Source organism: Colobus angolensis, unplaced genomic scaffold, assembly GCF_000951035.1.
Source record: "Colobus angolensis palliatus isolate OR3802 unplaced genomic scaffold, Cang.pa_1.0 Scaffold188, whole genome shotgun sequence".
In the NCBI taxonomy this organism is placed as follows: domain Eukaryota; kingdom Metazoa; phylum Chordata; class Mammalia; order Primates; family Cercopithecidae; genus Colobus; species Colobus angolensis.
The window spans coordinates 4,175,698-4,195,762 of NW_012115021.1; the positions used below are offsets into that span (position 1 = coordinate 4,175,698).

Genomic DNA, 20,065 nt, shown 5'->3' on the forward strand with positions numbered 1-20,065 from the left:
CAAGACCAGCCTGGGCAACATGGCAAAACCCCATCTCTACAAAAAATACAAAAATTAGTAGGATTAGTAGGGAGCGGTGGCGCATGCCTGTAGTCCCAGCTACTTGGGGGGGCTGAGGTGGGAGGATCCCTTGCACCCAGGAGGTCAAGGCTGCAGTGAGCTGTGATTGTGCCACTGCACTCCAGCCTGGGTGACAGAGCGAGTCTCTGTCAAAAAACAAACAAACAAACAACCAGTGGGAAAAGAGACAGCACAGTAGAGAAGAGAGGAGGGGCTAGGATGCCAATCCATTGTGGTGTCCAGGTAAGTAGTTGAAGGTTATTTGGTCTAGTAGGGGCAAAGAGATAAAGGTAACAGGGAGTGAGATTGGAGCCACACTGCTAGGACTTTTGATGGATTCTATTAAGGAGTGAGGGAAAAGGAGGAATCCAGGATGACTGCTGGGTTTCTGGCTTGTGCAGCTGTGGATGGTGGTGGCATTTACCAAAATGGGAAGGACCAGGGATTAGAGGGTCACGCACATACACACAGGCGCATGTTATTCATGACATAAGGGTATCCATCCACAACTCCCTGGGTATGACGCCCTGGGTGTGACAGGGCTAGCATAGTCTTTCAGATTAGGTTCTCACAGAGCGATCTCTTTGGCCTTCAAGATTTGTGTCATCAAGCATTAAGCTAATAGATTTCAAGCAACAAACTGGAAAATTCTAAGTAGCAGCTCAAAGCTTGGCCCAATCTTGCCCTAATTCTTATTCAACATATGCTAAATGCAAATAATTTTTATTCAATCAATCCTTAAATGAAGGAAGATAATTCGGAATTAACTCTGGGTTAATTAAACCCTCAGAGGTTAAAAGGCAGCAACTGGGTTTATAAAATAAAACTGAGAAAGTCTTATATTTGTGATAAACTGTTAATCCTTTACACAAGTGATAACTTCAACAATCATGCTCCCTGACCTCAGGAAATTAAACTGTCAATCTGGGCACAAATCAGGTAAAAGACTTAGGTCTAACTTAAAATCAGTAACAAAAGTATCAAAAGTTTATTTTGTATATAATAAAGCAGCTCTAACTTTCCCAGAAGATAAAATTGGAAGATACTATAATAAAGCTTAATGATCATTTACAATGGAATAAAAACTATCAGTGCCTACCACAAATCCAAATTCAATGTGATGCAGCTTTCAACTAATCAAAGTAAATGACCGCTATGTCTTGCAACAACGAATACTAAGCCTGCCTGTCAAATGACACTCCATCAAGAAACCTATTTCAAAGAACCAAATTCTGTCATACCAAGGGATGCCTTTCAAGTCCGATATTTTTCCCATTCAGAAAATATTCCATAACAGATTACCGTCAGCATCTTACTAAATAGAAAAAATTGAGACAAGGCTATTTTGCATAGAAATTAAGAGCATGGGGACTGGAAGTAGATCCTGGCTCCAAATTCTACTAACCTTATGTTCTTAGGTAAGTTACTCAACCTCCCTAAAGTTCAAATTTCCATATTTGTAAGATATGAACAATGGCAGCACCATAGTAGAGACCCGCAGTGTGCAGCCATAGTAGAGACTCGCAGTTGTCCTCTCCTTGCAGGCACAGGAGAGAATTGTGTTCTCCCATCTGCTCTGCGTTGAAACGGATTAATGTGACAAGTTCTGGCCAACACAGTGTAGGCAGCAATAACTTCAGTCATGTCTGGGCCAAAGCACTTAACCGCTAGGGTGAGATACTCTTTCCCTGGTGTGGCGATTATGGGAACAGGTGTTGTGTTGTAGATGCCACAAGATAAAGCAGCCACGATCACATGGTCACCACATAGAGGGCAGCTGCCCTGGAGGGTCACCCTGACCCAATGCAAAGTGGAAAATGAACCTCCATCTTGTTGAGGCACTGAGATTGTGACATTTGTTATCGCAGCTTATCCTAAGCAATGCAAACTGACACAAGTACCTAATTTAGTAGGGTGTCATGAGAATTAAATGAAACAGTGTCTGGCACACGCTAGCCCCCTGATAAAGATTAGCATGATGAGTGCCACCTCCTGATGGTTAGTGTGAAGGGCTTGATCTTCCATAACCAGCCATCTACGGCAATCCTCTCAGCCATTTGGATTGTCCTACAAGGTTTCCATGGGCTCACCATAAATCCTGATCCACTTGTATGTCTATCAAAGACTTCTCAGTACAGGTGTGAACAGTTAAGAGGTTTTTAATCTCAGAATGAGAAAAAGAAAAAAAGTTCCTGCATACCTGTACGGACATATGAAAGTAATCTGTATCAAAGTCAATTATCAGAGGACCTTGGTGCCTTGAATAATCACCTTTTTCATACATATTTTTAAAACCAATCCTGAGGCAGTAGAAATACTGCTAATAGTTGGGGGCTTTGCTTTTTGTTTAAATTGTAGAAAGTGCTCAAGCATATAGTGGGCTGAGGGCAGGGATGGCAAGATGAGAAAATATTAAATCAGAACCTTAAGAAGATAAATTCATTCTGCCAAAATTTTGGTAGCACCCAAGTACTTACCAGCATCAGAAGAGTGCTTTGGAAACAGAATTAAAGGCTGAGCACTGGCAGGGATGGGAAAGAGAAAAGGCATAGTTCCATTCAAACTCCCTTATTACTCCTCCCCTAATCCCTAACAGAGCCTTCAATAACATTATAGATACCTCAAGTGGAAAATTAAATTCAATGTGATTATTTGCCACAGGCTCTAGAATTCCTGGCCCAATCTCATCCTGCTAAAGAATAAAATCTATTTTAACTGCAAATCAGTTAAAATGCACTAATCTCAGGTTATTCTCGGAATTTTTCCCCATTTACAAAAGAAAGAAACTAAGCTACCTACCTGCTAAGTTTTCTTATTTCATTTTGCAGAAGAGTTGGAGGAAGCAATGAGAAATTCCACAAAAGTTTAAATCCATTAAAAATGGTTCTCATAAATAAGCAACTCGCCATGGACAATAAAACATACAAATGTGAGATACTCACCACATTTAACACTCTCTATCCGCACCGGGAGGCCAGATTGTGCTGCAGCAATTAATTTCAGGGCAATATAAAACTGTGTTGCACCAAAATAACCAACCCGCTTTGCACCACACAGTTCTGTGATCTGAGAACAGACAAGAAAAACAATGCTGAACACCCAATTTCACAACAGGAAAATGAGACAAGATAAATGATGAAATCTCAAGGATTTCACCTAATGGCTAACCAAAAAAGTCCCTTGAGAACCTATGTGTGCCCGCTGGTCAATTTCCTCTTCTTCCTTCAGTTTACAGGGAGGTTTAAAATTCAGACACTAAATTCTACCTACTCATGATGTTTCAGAAGTGAGCCACTGATTATTCCTCCTCTTCCAAAGAGAAAAATAAAGGTGACAAAGGACAGCTGCTGCTCTACTTACAAAGGAGAGTGACTTTTTCAAGGAGTGAATTCTAATGTTCAAAGTCTAGAAAGTCACTGGGGTGAAAAGAGAACAGATTAGTCATTACCACTACTCATGGATTATTCTAGCTTATCTAAATTAAAAGTGAATTAATTATTTTTATAAAGTCCTCACGCAAAACAATTTCCTAATCTTGGAAATTACATCTTGGGTGCTCAGTTCAGAGGAACAAAAAATATACACATTTTTCAAGACATTGCAATAATTGTCGGTTTCCATCCCATCACCTGGAACAATGACATCCTCCTCCCCACCTAGATTGAACTCAAATGTTAATTTGCTGTAGCTCCTTTCCACCTCCCCGATACAGTATATTTTCCCAGTGTATTCTCAGAATACTCTATCCAAGTATCTATTAATGTCCATCACATGATACACTGTCTTAGACTTGCTTCAAAATAAAAGGGGGAAGGTGAGGAGGTGGGGCACATGGGTGAAACAAGCATAACCAAGAGTTAGTAATTGTTGAAGTTTGGTAATGGGTTCATAAGGGTTCAATATCCTATTCTCTGTACTTTTGAAAATCTCCATATTCAAGTTTTTTGTGACTATTTCCAAATGTATCACATTATAATTAATTATCTGTTTATCTCTGCCTCCCATTAAAATGTCTTGTCTTCAAGGGCAGGGGGCAACTTCCATTCATCTCCTAGCATAAGGATAGGCACCCAAGATACAGTCAACAAATTCTCAATCAAGTGAATGAAACCTACCCTCAAAAATAAAATCTCTCTGAATTTTATAATGTAGCCCTTATTGTGAATACATACATTACACATCTTAAGATACAGACTACCCCACACAAGGAAAAAAACACACCAACAACATTAGTGTAGTTCCAACATTGAGATAGTCGTCTTGCAGAATAACTCCCAATATTAAGAAATTGTAGGCCGGGCACAATGGCTCACGCCTGTAACCTCAGCACTTTGGGAGGCCTCAAGGAAGATCGCTTGAGGTCAGGAGTTCAAGACTAGCCTGGGCAATATAGCAAGACCCCATCTCTACTTTAAAAATAGGAAAAAAAGAAATTGTAATCCTTGGTATGTGAAAAAATTAACAACTATATTTTCATTGAGTGTTAATCTACTATCAGGTTAACTTTCAGTTGCTCCTTTACCATAACTACCACATCAAACTGGAAAGCTGTTTACTACAGGTAACTGAAATTGCTGGTAAAACATGTATGGTACTTGATGACTAATATCTTAATCTGACATTAGTAAACAGCCTTATTTACCTGAAATCTGTCCCTTGGTCCCATATCACCACTAGAATCATTGCTTTGGAGCCAAAGTAGAATATATACACATAAGTGAGTTAAGCCCATAGGTTACTTTCCTTGCTCTTTGTACACCAAACCTCCAAGAGATATACCAAGAACATTCTGAAATATTCAAGCCTCAAGGAAGAGAAAAGAATTATAAGCCTTTGGAACTTACACATGGACTTCTGAATCAAAACATAAAAGGTTAGTTCTGAAAGGTTTTTTTCATTCATCAAGGTTCAAAGTTTTCTAAGTTTAAAATCTCCATGGAAAAGCTCTAAGTTGTGGGTAGAAATGTTTAATGGTATCTAAAGAAAATAAGGTGAAAAAAAGTTTATCCCAGATACTCAATTAGTGGAGACATTTTATATAATTGCTCCTTCAAACAGTACAAATCACTGGGCTTTCCTCAAAATAAAGGGGGAAAAAATGGAAAGATTCCACTTCTCTTCTTTAGTCTAAACTCCAAACCCGTAACACTCCCAGTTGGATCCAACTCCCAGCCGGATCCATCTTAGGTTACACATTGTGCAAATTCCTAATACAGAATAAGAACCTATGGACTAGTGTTTTCTCAGGTGGAAGGCAAGAGATGAAAAAAAGGAATAGATTAAATCAACTTCCTTACAGCTTACAGATGTACACTAAACGTCTGGGATGCTGGATACAAATCAGAAAAATTCACCGATCATTTGGGAGAAATCTGAACAAAGTTCTGGAAGAAGGTTCAAGGCCACTAACATAGCTTCCCTCCTACCTAATTCTATAAGATTAGGCGACTGTGCTGAGTAACTAGTCCACACATGTTCCAGTTTGCCTGAAATAATACTTTCTTTCCTGGCTGAAATGTAATACATTTTCAGAACTGTTCAAAGGTTTAAATAAGCTTCTCTCAAGTATTATTAAAGGTTTCCTTAGAAAGATTTTAAAATGTAAAAACTCTTAGTGGGAAGGGCTGGAAGAATTCTCCAAGAGCACCCCTATTTTCTACTCTCTCTCTGCTGCAGCTAGCAAAATCCAGATTCTATGCTCTCGCCTCGACTGTTTCAAGTCCTGTCTCAAGACGTGCACCTTCACACACCAGCTTCCACATTTCCTCCGTGACCTCTTATCAAAACCACATCACCCTCCAACTTCAAAGGGCTTCCAGGACTCTTCATGCCTTTCCTGTGAAACCAAACATGGCTTCTGAGGTCCTCCTGTCTGGCCCAAACTACCTTTCCAACATCGTCATGTCTCTCTCCTCCCCACCCTGCAGCTAATGAAGACTTTAGTCATACCAGATGCCCATTTCTTTGCCTGTCAGGCTCATTCTTCAAGTCACCTCAAGACCAACCTTATCTTTGTAGTCAATTCCACATGGCATGTCTCTGCATTCCCATAACACTTTTTACTAGCTTTCTATCACATCCCTAGCCTTGCAACACAGCACAATTGGCATTTTGATAATTATCTCCACTGTAGCCCATCTCCTTTCTCTATGCCCCAAGTGCCCAGCAGAAGACAAGAGTATATTCTTATTATTTACATCCCCCGGGGACTCATATTTTACTATGCCTGCTGTATGCTCAGTAGCTCAATAAATGAATGTTGAATTAGTCTTCACAGCCTGTTGCAGCAGAATCTTTCTTCTTCCCCTCCTCTTGTATTACTTTTACAAGTAGCTGCTAAATGGGCTTTAGTCATCTCACACCATATAGCCGTAAGAGTTCCTGCAGGAATATAAGAGAATATTAATTTCTCTGTTCCATTCCTGCTCAGCTAAGAGGATACTGATTAGGGTCAAGGCATAAGGAAAGGCAACTGCCATTCTTTATCCTGGCCCTAGCCCTCATAGCCCAGGAGAATACTTCAGTGATGCCCCAGCCAGTCAGAACTCCAGAGATACACCTTCGTCTACTCAGCACAGCCTCAGGGGGTGTCAACCCTCCCCAAGTGGGCAAACTCAGCAACAGAAATACAGAAGAGAATCTGAAGTACATGCTTACAAATCGTACCTCAGTCTCTCAGGGAACAGCTGAAAATGCAGGTCAACCTCTATGCTGGGTTTTCCCTTCCCATTCAATTATACTTTAACATTCAAGAGAGACTTTCAGTCCAGAGGGACATGGGTGAGCTACTCAAGAAAACATGAACCCCCATATCTGATTATCCAACATTAGGCATTATAGTACATGCCTAAGCCAAACGACTGCTAAAGAGAGGGCAGACAGGCAGTGCTGAGGTGTGCTTTCAGAGAATCCTACTAAAACCTTAAAGTACTTGTTAGTTTAACAAGTTTTGATTGGGCACCTCCCCATCAAAAGCAATGTGCTGAGTGCTATGCTAAGAACTGAGCAGCAATGCACAGAATCACCTATTCTACATACACACACACTCACACACATTCTCTCTCTCCCTCCCTTCTTCCCTCCCATTTTGCCAAACCATCTGAAGAGTGGGTTACAGACACACCTCATGACATACCCCCAAGTACTTTACTATTCACCTTCTAAGAACAGGGATATTTTCGTACACCACTGCACCATCATCACCACACCCAAGGAAACCAACTTTAACACAATATTATCATACAACATGATACAGTTTGGCTGTGTCCCCACCCAAATCTCAACTTGAATTGTATCTCCCAGATTTCCCATGTGTTGTGGGAGGGACTCAGGGGGAGGTAATTGAATCGTGGGGATTGGTCTTTCCCATGCTATTCTTGTGATGGTGAACAAGTCTCACGAGATCTGGTGGGTTTATCAGGCATTTCTGCCTTTGCTTCTTCCTCATTTTTCTCTTGCCACCACCATGTAAGAAGTGCCTTTTGCCTCCCACCATGATTCTGAGGCCTCCCCAGGCATGTGGAACTGTAAGTCCAATTAAACCTCTTTTTCTTCCCAGTCTCGGATATGCCTTTATCAGCAGTGTGAAAACAGACTAGCATACGACACATGGTCCACATTCACATTTCCTCGATTATCCAAAAAATGCCTACAGAGCTGAATTTTCTTTTCCTCATCCAGGATTTAATCAATGTTCATGCACTGCATTTCTATCTTATTTTCCCTTAGTCTCCCACTAATCTAGAACAATCCCCCTTGGTTCTTAATGACACTGAATCATTTAAGAATCCAGGCCAGTTGTCCTCAGAATGTCCCATGTTTTGGACTTGTCTATTTTCTTGTGATTACATTAAAGTCAAACGTTTCTGGCAAGAACACCACACAGGTGACACTGTGATACAGTGAGAGGTACACAGCAGTGAGGGGCACACAATGTCAGAACATCCCACCATTGGTACTGATTGCAAAGCTTGGCCATTTGATTAAGGTGGTGACTGCCAGATCTCTTCATTGCAAAGTTATGTTTTTACATTGTACTTTAAGACCATGTGAGCATTCTATCCCTTGAAAAGCCAGTTTTAAAATCTGTTAAATACTAATTTTCTAGGTAAGTGTAGCTAAATTATATCAGCATCTACAGAACTAGAATACTAATATAAAATCACAAGGATGGGGGTAATATTTATTCCATGAGATAGGTGTCATTACACCCAGTTTATACACAAATAAACCTTCCCAACTCAGAAAGTTAAGTGATATGTTCAAGGTCACAAATTCAGAGCCAGTACTCAAACCTACATGCATCCAGGTCCAAAGCTCATGGTCTTTCCATTACATCAGTGGTTGGAAAACTACTGCTCATGGGTCAAATCCAGCCCACTGCTTGGTTTTGTATGGCCCACAAGGAGAAAATAAATGGTATTTACAGATGAACATTTGCAATCGATTTGATGAAAGGGAACACTATTCTTTGAATCCCATTAAGCAAAATGTTATCCCCAAAATAAGAATGTTGTTCTTCTTATGAGTAGACATGTATTACCAAAAAAAAAATGTACTCAGTTATTATATTTTGAATTTTGTCAATAAAAAGCTTGTGGACATTTATTTTTTCTCTTGTTATAGAATTACCTATGTAATATCTTTGATTCTGCTTCTTGGCCTGCAAAGCCTAAACTACCAACTGACCCTTTCCAGAAAGAATTACTAACCCCTGCCTAACAACGTGCTACTTCCCTGAGCTATACTTTATATCCTTTCAGATGCCCTCAGTAGCCATGCAGAAAGTGTACTTTCTTGAAATAATCAACTGCACTAGGTAAATGCCAACTTAAAAGACTGAAAACACAGCCAGATGTGGAGGCCCGTGCCTTTAGTCCCAGCTACTTGGAAGGCTGAGACAAGAGGATCACTTGGGCCCAGGAGTCCGAGGCCAGCCTGAGAAACACAGTGAGACCCTGTCTCTAAAAAAATTTTTTAATAAAAAATAGTGAACACTTCCATGAGAAGAAAACACATGTATTCACCTTCTTCCTCAGCCCCCATTTTTCACTCATTTATATACATTTGTTTACATTTTTCAGGAGCTTTCAAACAGGAGCTTCCTATGTTACTATAAACTTTCATGGCAACCAACCAGGGCAATTGGATGCCATAGTTCAGATACTGGCAAAATCTATGCAATAATTCACACACTAGAAATAAGATTTTGCTTTTTTTAAAGAGAAAAGGTGTTATAATTCTTTAGAACCATTCTTTGAAAACATCTTTATGCATTTGTGAACACATAACAATTCAAGATGTAAGCTACTCCCACATTGCAAATCAATTTTGGAAGCGATGTTATCTTTTAGATACCCCAAGATGCCATTTAATTTAGGGCTAGAAGGACTACAATAAACTATAAGCTAAATCCAGTCCAGATGCTAAATATAGTCTCTATTGGCACAGGTTATGGCCCAGATCTGATTTGTCAGTATTCTTGGCCCAAGGCCCAAAACTCACCCCAGTAGCAGGGAAGACTCAGCCTGCCACTCTGGCTCAGATGGAATCTAAAAAAGGAAAAGACTCTAGGCAAAAATAAAAAATAAAAAATCAGGAACATTACTACTGGAAACAAGGATCAGTCTAGCATCCAGAAATCATTTGGCAATATCCATAAGAATTACAATTTACCTTTTGATCTAGCAATTCCACTGCTAGAAATTTATATTCCATTTTACATTAGCAAAATGACACATGTATATGGTCATTAATACAGTATTGCCTAAGTCACAGACTAGAAAACTAGAAAATACTTAGAGGTCTACCATCTAAGATATTAGTTTAATCAATTGTGGTTGATCCATACAATGGAATTCTAGGCAGCTCTAGCGGACTTTGCCATATCTGTGACTGTCCATCATATTTTGAAAAGTATTTCTCTATTTGCTGAAATTTCACCTATTACAAGTCCCACCTCCAGGTTTAAAAGTTGAGAATAAAATTCCTAGACTCTATTGAAGCTAAGATGCAAATGTGTCACCCAGTCACCACTAATCAGACACATCCACACCAGACTTTGCTTTAGAAGTGAGAAATGTAAGGAAAGAGGCTCTGCTCAGAGCTACTTTTGCAAGTGTCACTGCTAGGTTCCCTTCCTGGTGCAGAGTGGAGGTAGAAGCAGTTGCAGTCAAGTCAAACACCTAGCATCCGCTGTTCAGTGGAGGCAGCAGCACAGGTGGCTTCCACTTAATGCTAGTACTATGTATGTCTTGGGGCTTTGTTTCTGGGCACCCAGATGCTAGCCTGTTCCTCCAGCCCTCCAAAGGATTTCATGAGTTACCTAAAATCCTAATCCCTTTTTGGCTTAACCATCTAGGGTGGACTCAGTTGTCTGCCATAAAAACGACCAACTAACAAAGAGGAAGCTCTTTATGTGCCAATACAGAAAAATCATAATGCTAAAGTGTGAAAAAGAAAAAAAGCAAGGTGCACAAAAAGCAGTTGGTATAGTAGGTATCATTTCTTCTAAAAGGGGGTTGAATACAGATGCATTTATTTATATTTTCATAAGCCACCTCCAGAAGTTGAAACTAACAAAATTGGTTTCTGGATGTCTCCAGGGAAGAAAACAACGTAGCTAGGACACAGTGGGGAGAAAGAGTTTACTGTATATTATTTTGTACCTCTTCAATTCTGGATCGTGTGGATATATTATCCATTTTTTTTTTTTTTTTAGGCAGGGTCTCATGCTGTCATCCAGGCTAGAGAGCAGTGGCACAATCACAGCTCACTGCAGCTTCAACCTCCCAGGCTCAAGTGATCCTCCCGCCTCAGCCCTCTGCAAATAGCTGGGACTACAGGCACGTGCCATCACACCTGGCTACTTTTTTATTTTTTGTAGAGATGAGGGTCTCCCTATGTTGCCCAGGCTGGTCTTGAACTCCTGGACTCAAGCAATCTGCCCACCTTGGCCTCCCAAAGTGCTGGGATTATGGAAATGAGCCACCACACCTGGCCATTATTATCTATTAAAAATAAAATTAGAAAAGTTGTAAAGAATACAACCTAACCAAAAGTCAGCAAGAAATACTATAAACATAACCCAGAACCATTCCCCTTCCATCTGATATAATTTCAAAACAAAGTATCCAAGTGGGTTTGAGTCCCATTTGGGTCACCAGGATTTTGTTACCCACACAATAGGTGGGTTTGATCACTTGGCAGGTTACAGTCCAATGACCCCAACCAAGGAGGATATAATGACGGGGTTTTATTACTTGCAACAAGGAAAGTGCCTCCCCAAACAAAGGTGAAAACAAGGCTTTTATTGGGCTGGTTGGCTGAGTCATTGTACACAGAGGTGGAGTAAAGGGAGTGCAGGCACCAATCATGCTTCTACATACACGTATAGAAAATGGCAAATAAGCTCCTTCCTGGGTGGGATTTTTAGTATGGTAATGAGAGTTCGCCAAAATTCATCTCCAACTCAGGCATCTCTGGATCCAGCTGGGCTTTTGCTTTTCCAAGACTGTGCTTCTACATGGAACTTTTTGAAACAAGAACTCAAGGTGCAACAGTTAAGCACATTGCAGCCTTGAACTCCTGGGCTTAAACCACCCTCCTGCCTCAGCCTCCTGAGTAGCTGGGACAAGAGGCATGTGCCACTGCACCCAGTTAATTTTTTAAAAAATTTTGTAGAAACAAGGTAGGTCTTTTTTCACAGTACATACCCAAAACACTGGGGAACCCTGGGTTACAGCTGAACAAAGCTTCAAAAGTCTCCACTCACCAAACCCAGATTTAACTCACAAATGCAGTACTCTTTCTTCTAAGCAACAGAACAAAGCAGTAGTTTGCTTTATTAAAACTACCTATCTTTACTGAAGGTGGCACTGTCTGGTGCGACTGGGCAATTGTGGAGAAGACACCTGACCTCCCTTGGTCTCATGTACTGGAATTAGCAGTCAGACTGAAACTAACCCAACAGTCCCATAGACAGTTGTTTTGGATAAACATAGAAACTGACCCTTCTGCTCTTAAAGCTTGAAACTTGTTTGTTTTATCTAAGTTCCTTCCTCAGGAAAGGACCTTCAGGCCTCTCAAAAAAAAGTATCAAAGATCTGAAACTCATCAGATCACTGCACCATATGCCTCCTTGCCCCTCCTTAGTTCGTGTTTTCTTACACATTGTTACATTTCTTCCCTGCTATATAAATCCCTAGTTTTAATCAGTCAGAGAGATGGATTTTAGACTTGAGTTCCCATCTCCTCAGCTGCAGCACCAGATTGAAGCCTTCTTTCTTGGCAATACTTGTTGTCTCAGTGATTGGCTTTCTGTGTGGCAAGCAGCAGGACCTAGACCAAACCCCTGGTGTTTCAGTAACAAGACTAGATAGAATACAATGCTTTTTTGAGATGCACGGATTCTATATAAAGAAATTCTATTGGTGAAATCTAAAATTATGGTTTCAACCTCTCCTTTTGGTATATACCACTTCTACTTTTTACTATGACTCTCAGTATACCTGCTACATTCCCCTACAAGACTATAAGTTTCTTGAGGGCAAGTCCTGCATTTTAAAAATCATATTTGCATTCCCCACAACACCCATCCCGTTGATTTCCAACTAGGAAGGCTCATGAAATAAAACGCATATGCATCCTGTGTTTTAACTCTTCGTGGCATGATGAGAACCCCTACATATGGTGTTCTGTATCTTTGAATATGGAATTATGTTATTCTACCAATCTATTCAAACAAATCAATTGTTTAAAGTTTTAAAGGATCAGAGACTCCACCCGATCATAGGTTATCAAGAAACAGAACATCAGGTAAGTCATTTTGTAATTACCTGATTCCACGAAGGAAAGCCAAAGAGAAATACAACACATCCTCCCAGAAATTTACTCAGCTTGGTTGGGGGTGTTATATTAAAATCCAGAGGTATGTTAAGAAATCAAATAAGAATTAGCATGGTTCTTTAAAAAAAAAAAAAAAGAGAGAGATGGAGTCTCACTATGTTGCCCAGGCTAGCCTCAAGCTCCTGGACTTGAGTGTTCCTCCCACCTTGGCCTCCCGAAGTGCTAGGATTACAATCATGAACCACTGTGCCCAACTGAGCATGGTTCTTAAAGATGAGAATTCAAAGAAATTCTATACTCAGACTAGCTGCTTTGGTTACTCCTGACTCCCACAGTGTATTCTCTCCTCTGCTATTAGGGGGCCAGCAGAAAGGTCTGGGATAGTCAGTATAAAATTCATTAGAAGTAGGAACTGAGGTTCTTGCACAACTGATTGCACAACTATATGATGGGCATACATAGGCTTGACAGAGTAGTTCTACAGATTGTTTTATTATGGACCTAAATTGTTTTTTGGAAAGAGAAAGGATAATAGGTAGTGAGAGCAGTTGATGACAATGATCTCTTATGACTTTTGTAAACTAGCCCTTCTTTGGCAAGTCAATACTATGGCTTTCCAAGCTGCCCAGCTGGCTGCACACATGCAGGCATGCATCACCACAGGGTCAGGAATTCCTCGGGGTTGGCACCTGCCTGGGGCAAAACCAGGATCTAACAACTCAAGGGTGAGGAGAGGGAAAGAGGGCAAGGGAATGAACCACTGAGGCACAAAGGAAGCATATACCCCACTGGTTTAGAAGAAAAGAACAATAGACTCGGCAGTAAGAACTAACATTTACTGAGGGTAGACTATGTGCCAGGCACTAACTTAAATGCCAGAAATTAATGACATGAAGTAAACACACACACATACAAAAGCAGTCTTCACACTAGAACCGAGTTAAAATGCAATTACGGCTCAGATTACAAAAGAAAATTAGTTTTAGCATTCTGGCCCAGGTTTCGAGGCTCTGCATATCACAGAATTTCTGTACAGCTGGAGGCAGAGAAATCTCAGGTGAACGCAAATGTACTGCCAAATTATATAAAGCTTTAACTGGTTCTGGCAACTCAGACTTATCTCACCAGCCAAAGGATTAGTTTTTCAGACAATTCATTTATTGATATTTTTAGTGCTTTTCAAAAGTAAAATTACAGATTGAGGTTATTTGGTATTTTTATAAGTTTGTTGATTTCAGTCTATTCTATATTTTATGCACACTTACACGTGCATGTGCACACGCATGCACACACACATATACACATTTATTTTTTAGAGAAGTGAGTGCCTAAGTGAGAGGAATCAAGCAAGCCAGGATATTTCAAGTAAATGGAACACCAGTATATTACACACAGATCCTCAACGTGCTTCCTCAGGGAATGAATGTGAATGGAAGTTCAGTCTCAGATCACACTGAAGTTCTCTCTCTCAAGCCCAAATCTAAATATATTGAGATTCTCTAGCATAGAGCTAAACTCATACCATAAACATCCACTGTTGGCGGGATAGGCAATCTGACTTCATTAATTTGGTTTCTTTGTAAAGCTCCCAGTGAAGACCCAATCCAATTGTTAAAATAACAAATGCACCTCTCGCCTCTCTGATATTCTGGCAGTTCTCTCTGAGGAAGCTGGCCCTATTCAAAGCTGCCGGCTCCAAGGCACACTAAAGCTGGGGAAGGGCCTTTCTACCCTGTTCATGACTGTTCTCCCCAAAACAAGATCTCATAACAACCAGCACACTCAGGTCCCCTGCATCACCATGGCAAATCCAAACAGCTCTAAGGGGCTCTGCCTCAACTAACCAGAACCAAGCCCCAAACCTGTCCTGCTCTTGGCCCTCCTGTGACCTGATAGCCACATTATATTGCAGACTGACCTCTTTCCATGACTGAATACCCTTTCTCTGTCCAAGCTATACCCATCCATCCTCTTTCCTACTTAGACACTCATCACTTTAAGGTTTGGTCTTCCTCTCATCTGTCTTTGTCCTGCACCTCATCCTCAGCTACCTGCTGACACTTCCCTGATATCCAAATTCCTAAACCTTCCCCACTCTTACAACTCCTGCCACTGAGCAATGCTTGCCAGGACATACATCCCTAGGAGCCAGGTAGATCTCCTCCTTCCTGGATACCTCCTCCTCCTACTGGATACTACCTCCTCTTACCTGTAGATATTATTCCATCTTCCTAAACTTTCCACTGACAGATCTGATAAAATCTACCCATCCTCCTAAACTGACAGTCCCACCACAATGCATGAGCTTGGGTCTAGGTCCTTATTGTTCCCAAGATGCTCTATCCCAAGTACAGTTCACTGTTCACAGTTATGAACAGGGTAGAAGGGCCCTTCTCCAGCTTTAGTGCCCTGGAGCAGCCAGCTTTGAACCAGGCCAGCCTCCTCAGAGTGAGCTTGCCAGAATGTCAGGGAGGCAAGAGGTACATTTATTATTTTAACAATTGGATTGGGTCTTCACTTAACAACTGAGAGAAATTCAACACGAAAAGGGCAAGCTGAGTCCTCAAAGAGTTTCTAATCTGGTTGGGGTGTGTGCATGGAAGAAGTCTGAGGGAAATGATCAACATTTATTGAACATCTATCACACACCCTCTAGGAATTGTGCTTTTCTCTTTATGAGTATTATTTCTAATATTGCAACGAATCCTATATGGATGGTTTTGCAAATAAGAATTTCAAAGTTCAGAGAAGTTATCAGAGAAATTCTGAAAAACTAGAAACCATCTGGATTGAATGATCTTGCTGCCCAACAATTTGTATTATAAATGTTACATGAACCAAATTCACCAAGCAATTAGCCAACCCCTTAGATTCACACAGATACCATTCATTCAGTTCTCTTATGTGGCACACTATGCCAGTGAATGGAGTCTCTGGGCCCACCAACTGAAAGACACATACTCTTTGTACCTTAGCAGCCAGGGACAGATGCAAGTTAGGTCCCACTATTTCCTGGCCCTACAAATGGCTATCAGCACACATCTGTGAAAGAGGGAGCAGGTGTAAGGGGGACAACCTCAGAACTATTTTCTTTCAATAAAACAAGAACAAACCACAATGCTGGCTTCATCACAACTGTGCTGTAACCAACTGAGCTAACCAGAGTATACAACAGAAACTAATGAACATTTGCCATTTTTCTTTTGGCTGCCTTTTATCCGAACCCCTTGCCAGTGTTTATGAAATTTTCCACCTGCTTTCAGCTAAATAAGCTAAAAGTGTCAGATTCTCACTTTCCTGATTTCTTTTCCATCAGGGTATGGGCACAAGACCTATGCTCTGCCAGACACCACCCACACAGGCATTTGTTTATGTTTTTATTATTATTTCAGTAGCTTTGGGGGAACAGATGTTATTTGGTTACATGGATAAGTTCTTTGGTGGTGATTTCTGAGATTTTGATGTGCCCATCACCCGAGCAGTGTACACTGTACCCAATGTGTAGTCTTTTATCCCTCACCTCCTCCCACCCTTCCCTCTGAGGCCCCAAAGTCCATCGTTTCGTTCTTATGCCTTTGCATCCTCATAGCTTACCTCCCACTTATAAGTGAGAAAATACAATGTTCGGTTTTCCATTCCTGAGTCACTTCACTTAGAATAAAGGTCTCCAACTCCATCCACGTTGCTGAAAATGCTATTATTTCATTCCTTTTTATGGCTGAGTAGTATTCCATGGTGTATGTACGTATGTGTGTATATATATGTGTGTGTGTATGTATATGTGAGTATATATGCACACATATATACTCACATATACATCACACACATATATAAAATATATTTTTGATATATTTTCTTTACCCACTCGATTGATGGGCATTTGGGCTGGTTCCATATTTTTGCAATTACGAACTGTACTGCTATAAATACGTGGCACACGGGCATCTGAATCAGTAATGAGTGCTGTGAAACAGCAAGAACAGTAGATGATTGTTTTCTAGTGACAGGAGCAACATCCAGTTCCAGAAGCAGCCCCACACCCAACGTCCAATGCAGGCAATGGTAGTGGTGTAGGTGGAGGCATCCAATATTCAGTAGCTACCAATTCTGTGAGGTTATCTGGCTGTAGTTCCGGCAGTACTGCCCCCTAGTTGTGCAGTTTTCAAGCCTTGTCCCCAGTCTTCCTAAAGAAAGATGTAGCTACCCAATATCCTGCCAATAAACTGTTTTTCTGCTTAGATTAGCCACAGGCAAGTTCTGTTATTAACAGGACTGTGTTACTAAGAATCCTGGGTTTTATAGAGGACAGGTCAAAGGTGAGCCCTGATCATTCCAGAGCTTTCAAACTTGGCTGTATCAATTATCTACTGCTGCATAACACACTACCCCAAAACTTAAGTGCCTTAAAGCAACAGCATTTATTTAATTCATAATTCTGGGGTCAGTAATTTGGGCTGAGTTCAGCTGGACAATTATACTGATCCAAGGCAGGCACCACTCATCTCAGATGAGGGTCACTTATGCTTCTGCAGTCGACTATTGGGTTGGCTGGGTACCTTCATTTTCCTCCACATAGTCTCTCTTCTTCCAGGAAGCCAGCCAGGGCTTTTTTACAAGGTGGCAGAGTTCCCAAAGCAGCAAGAAACTGAAGCTCTACCTCATACCTAGGATCAAAATCCACACAAGGTCTTTTCTACTGTATTCCAGGGTCAGACCAAATCAACAGGACAGCCAAGATCCTAAGGATAGGGAAACAGACTCTACCTCTTGATGGGAAGAGTTGCAAAATATTGTGAGCATTTTGCAATATACCATACCTGACTGTTTGATAAAGAGCACAATGGGGAGGCTGTCACAACAGAGATAACACTAGGAAAGTATCATTTATTAGAATTGCATATACCTAGAATCTGTACTCTCACCACTATTTCCATGAACCATTACCAACTCCAGCCACTGATACAACAATAGCTAACTAGAAGCAATAAACACACAGTGCTGAGCCAGCAAACTCCATAGCCTGTAAATGGTTTGTACAGGTCAGGCCCCTTGGATCTCTTATCCTGCAGGACATACTAAAGAGCATGGATCATAGTCATGTGCCATGTAATACCAGCTCCCTGGCTTTGGCCTCTCTTTCTTTGAGCCTCAGTTTTCCTTCCCACAAGACTCAAAAATAACATTTTCTGCATATGAATAAATAGTCTGATCACTTCAGACAGAGGACTAGTTAACATCCCTAAGTTACAGAAAAACCTAATATAACTGGAAGGGAACCTAAAAAGGCTCTGCTCTGGATTTGTATATCACGATCTTTAAGAAGTTAAACCAAATCCCCCTTCCAAGAGACACTCAAATTGGCAGACCCTACAAACATTTATTTAATTGAAACTAGATGTTTCCTTGACAACTGTTGAACTGAGAAAGTAAGGGCTCCTGCAAGAAGTCTCCATGGAAACCGCCCAGTCCTTGCATCTACCATTCACCTTATACTTTGGCTGGCATTCAAGCACATCAAACCAGCAATAAAAACATAAGGAAGTTGGAAGGACTCTGGGGCAATGAAGAATGCCTGTTTCATACAGTGAGATTTTTTTCCCTGGAAAAAGAAGGCAGAGTCAGTCCAAATATCTAAGGACTCAGATTAAGAAGCCTCTGAATGTTCAACCCATTTTTTAAAATACTCCATGTCTTAGTTTGTTGGGGCTGCTACAACAAAATACCTTAGACTCAGTAATTTATAAACAACAGAAATTTCTTTCCATTCTGGAGGCTGGAAAGTGTAAGATCAAGGTGCCAGGAGATTCAGTGTATAGTGAGGGCTCACTCTCTGCCTCATAGATGGCACTTTCTTGCTGTATCCTCACCTACTGGAAGGGGCAAACAAGCTCCCTCAAGTCTCTTTTCCAGGAACACTAATCCCATCATGAGGGCTCTGCCCTCATGTACCTCCTAAAGGCCCCACCTCTTAATACTATTGCATCAGAGACTAGGTTTCAACATAGGAATTTGGGGGAGACATAAATATTCAAACCACAACATCCTAAAAATAATATCAAAGGCATAGTATATTGGTTTCCTAGGGCTGCTATAATAAAGTACCACAAATTGGGTGGCTTCAAACAACAGAAGTGTATTTATTATCCCACAGTTCTGGAGACTGGAAGTCCAAAACCAAGGTGTCAGCAGGGCGGGTTCCTTCTAAGGGCTGTGAGGGAGAATCAGCTCCATGTGTCTCACCTGGCTTCTTGCAGCCTCAGGCAGTCCCTGGCTTGTAGATGCACTGCTTCAATCTTAATCTTCATCTTCATAGGGGGTTCCCACTGTGTGTCTGTGTCTTCACCTGACTGCCTTCTTCTGAGGACACTCGTCATATTGGATTAGGAGCCCACTCTACTCCAGTATAACCTCACCTTAACTTAATTATATCTGCAAAGACCCTCCTTCCAAATAAGATCACATTCTGAGGTACTAGGGGTTAAGACTTTAATATATCTTTTTGTGGGGGACACAATTCAACCCAGAACACACAGCTTTTACATAAAGTATTTTATTTTACCTATTCACTAAATATTTGTTAAAGTCAATTGATAGCTCCACTTATTTTGTAGCTTAATCTAAATAGAAGGTTCATACTTGGTCACACAGGCATACCTAGCTACAATGACATGTGGGCAGTACAACCTTTACTCTGGGCATCCAGGTGCCCAGCTCAAAACAGGAGTTTCTACTTCAAAAGAGAAGAAGAGAATGAATATCTCCATCACACAGGCAAAGAGAAGAATCACTTGGGAAAAACAAGCCTAGATACCATGGCCCTTAGGTGAAAACCCACTGCATAAATGAAATCATAAAAGTTAACCGTGCTCAGAAAAGACCTTGGAACTGACATTTAAAAACTGGTTCTTTTGTCTAACAAAAAACCAGAGGCAAGAGACACTCAAAGGGCACACAGTGAAGAACATCCCAAATTAGAAGCACTTGAGGGAAAAAGTCAATCATACACCTATGCACAGGGTCTCACTCACATGGACCCACGTGGCTCCATTTCATAACAAAACTGAACCAGAATTTCAGAACATCACCAAATACAAAAGTGCTTCTTATTTAGCATTTGTGATTCTCTGACCCTGATCTTTTTAGATCCTGGGGTTCTTTT

General features: G+C 40.9%; 1 protein-coding gene across 3 annotated transcripts in view; it reads right to left on the reverse strand.

Annotated features, from left to right (window-relative positions):
- Nucleotides 1-20,065, reverse strand: part of REPS2 (RALBP1 associated Eps domain containing 2) — a 200,979-nt gene that overhangs the window by 141,495 nt on the left and 39,419 nt on the right. For all 3 annotated transcript variants that reach the window (XM_011940240.1, XM_011940239.1, XM_011940241.1), the window contains exon 2: nt 3,003-3,126. The gene's annotated coding sequence lies outside the window, so the exon portion shown is untranslated. The remainder of the gene's footprint in view (nt 1-3,002; nt 3,127-20,065) is intronic.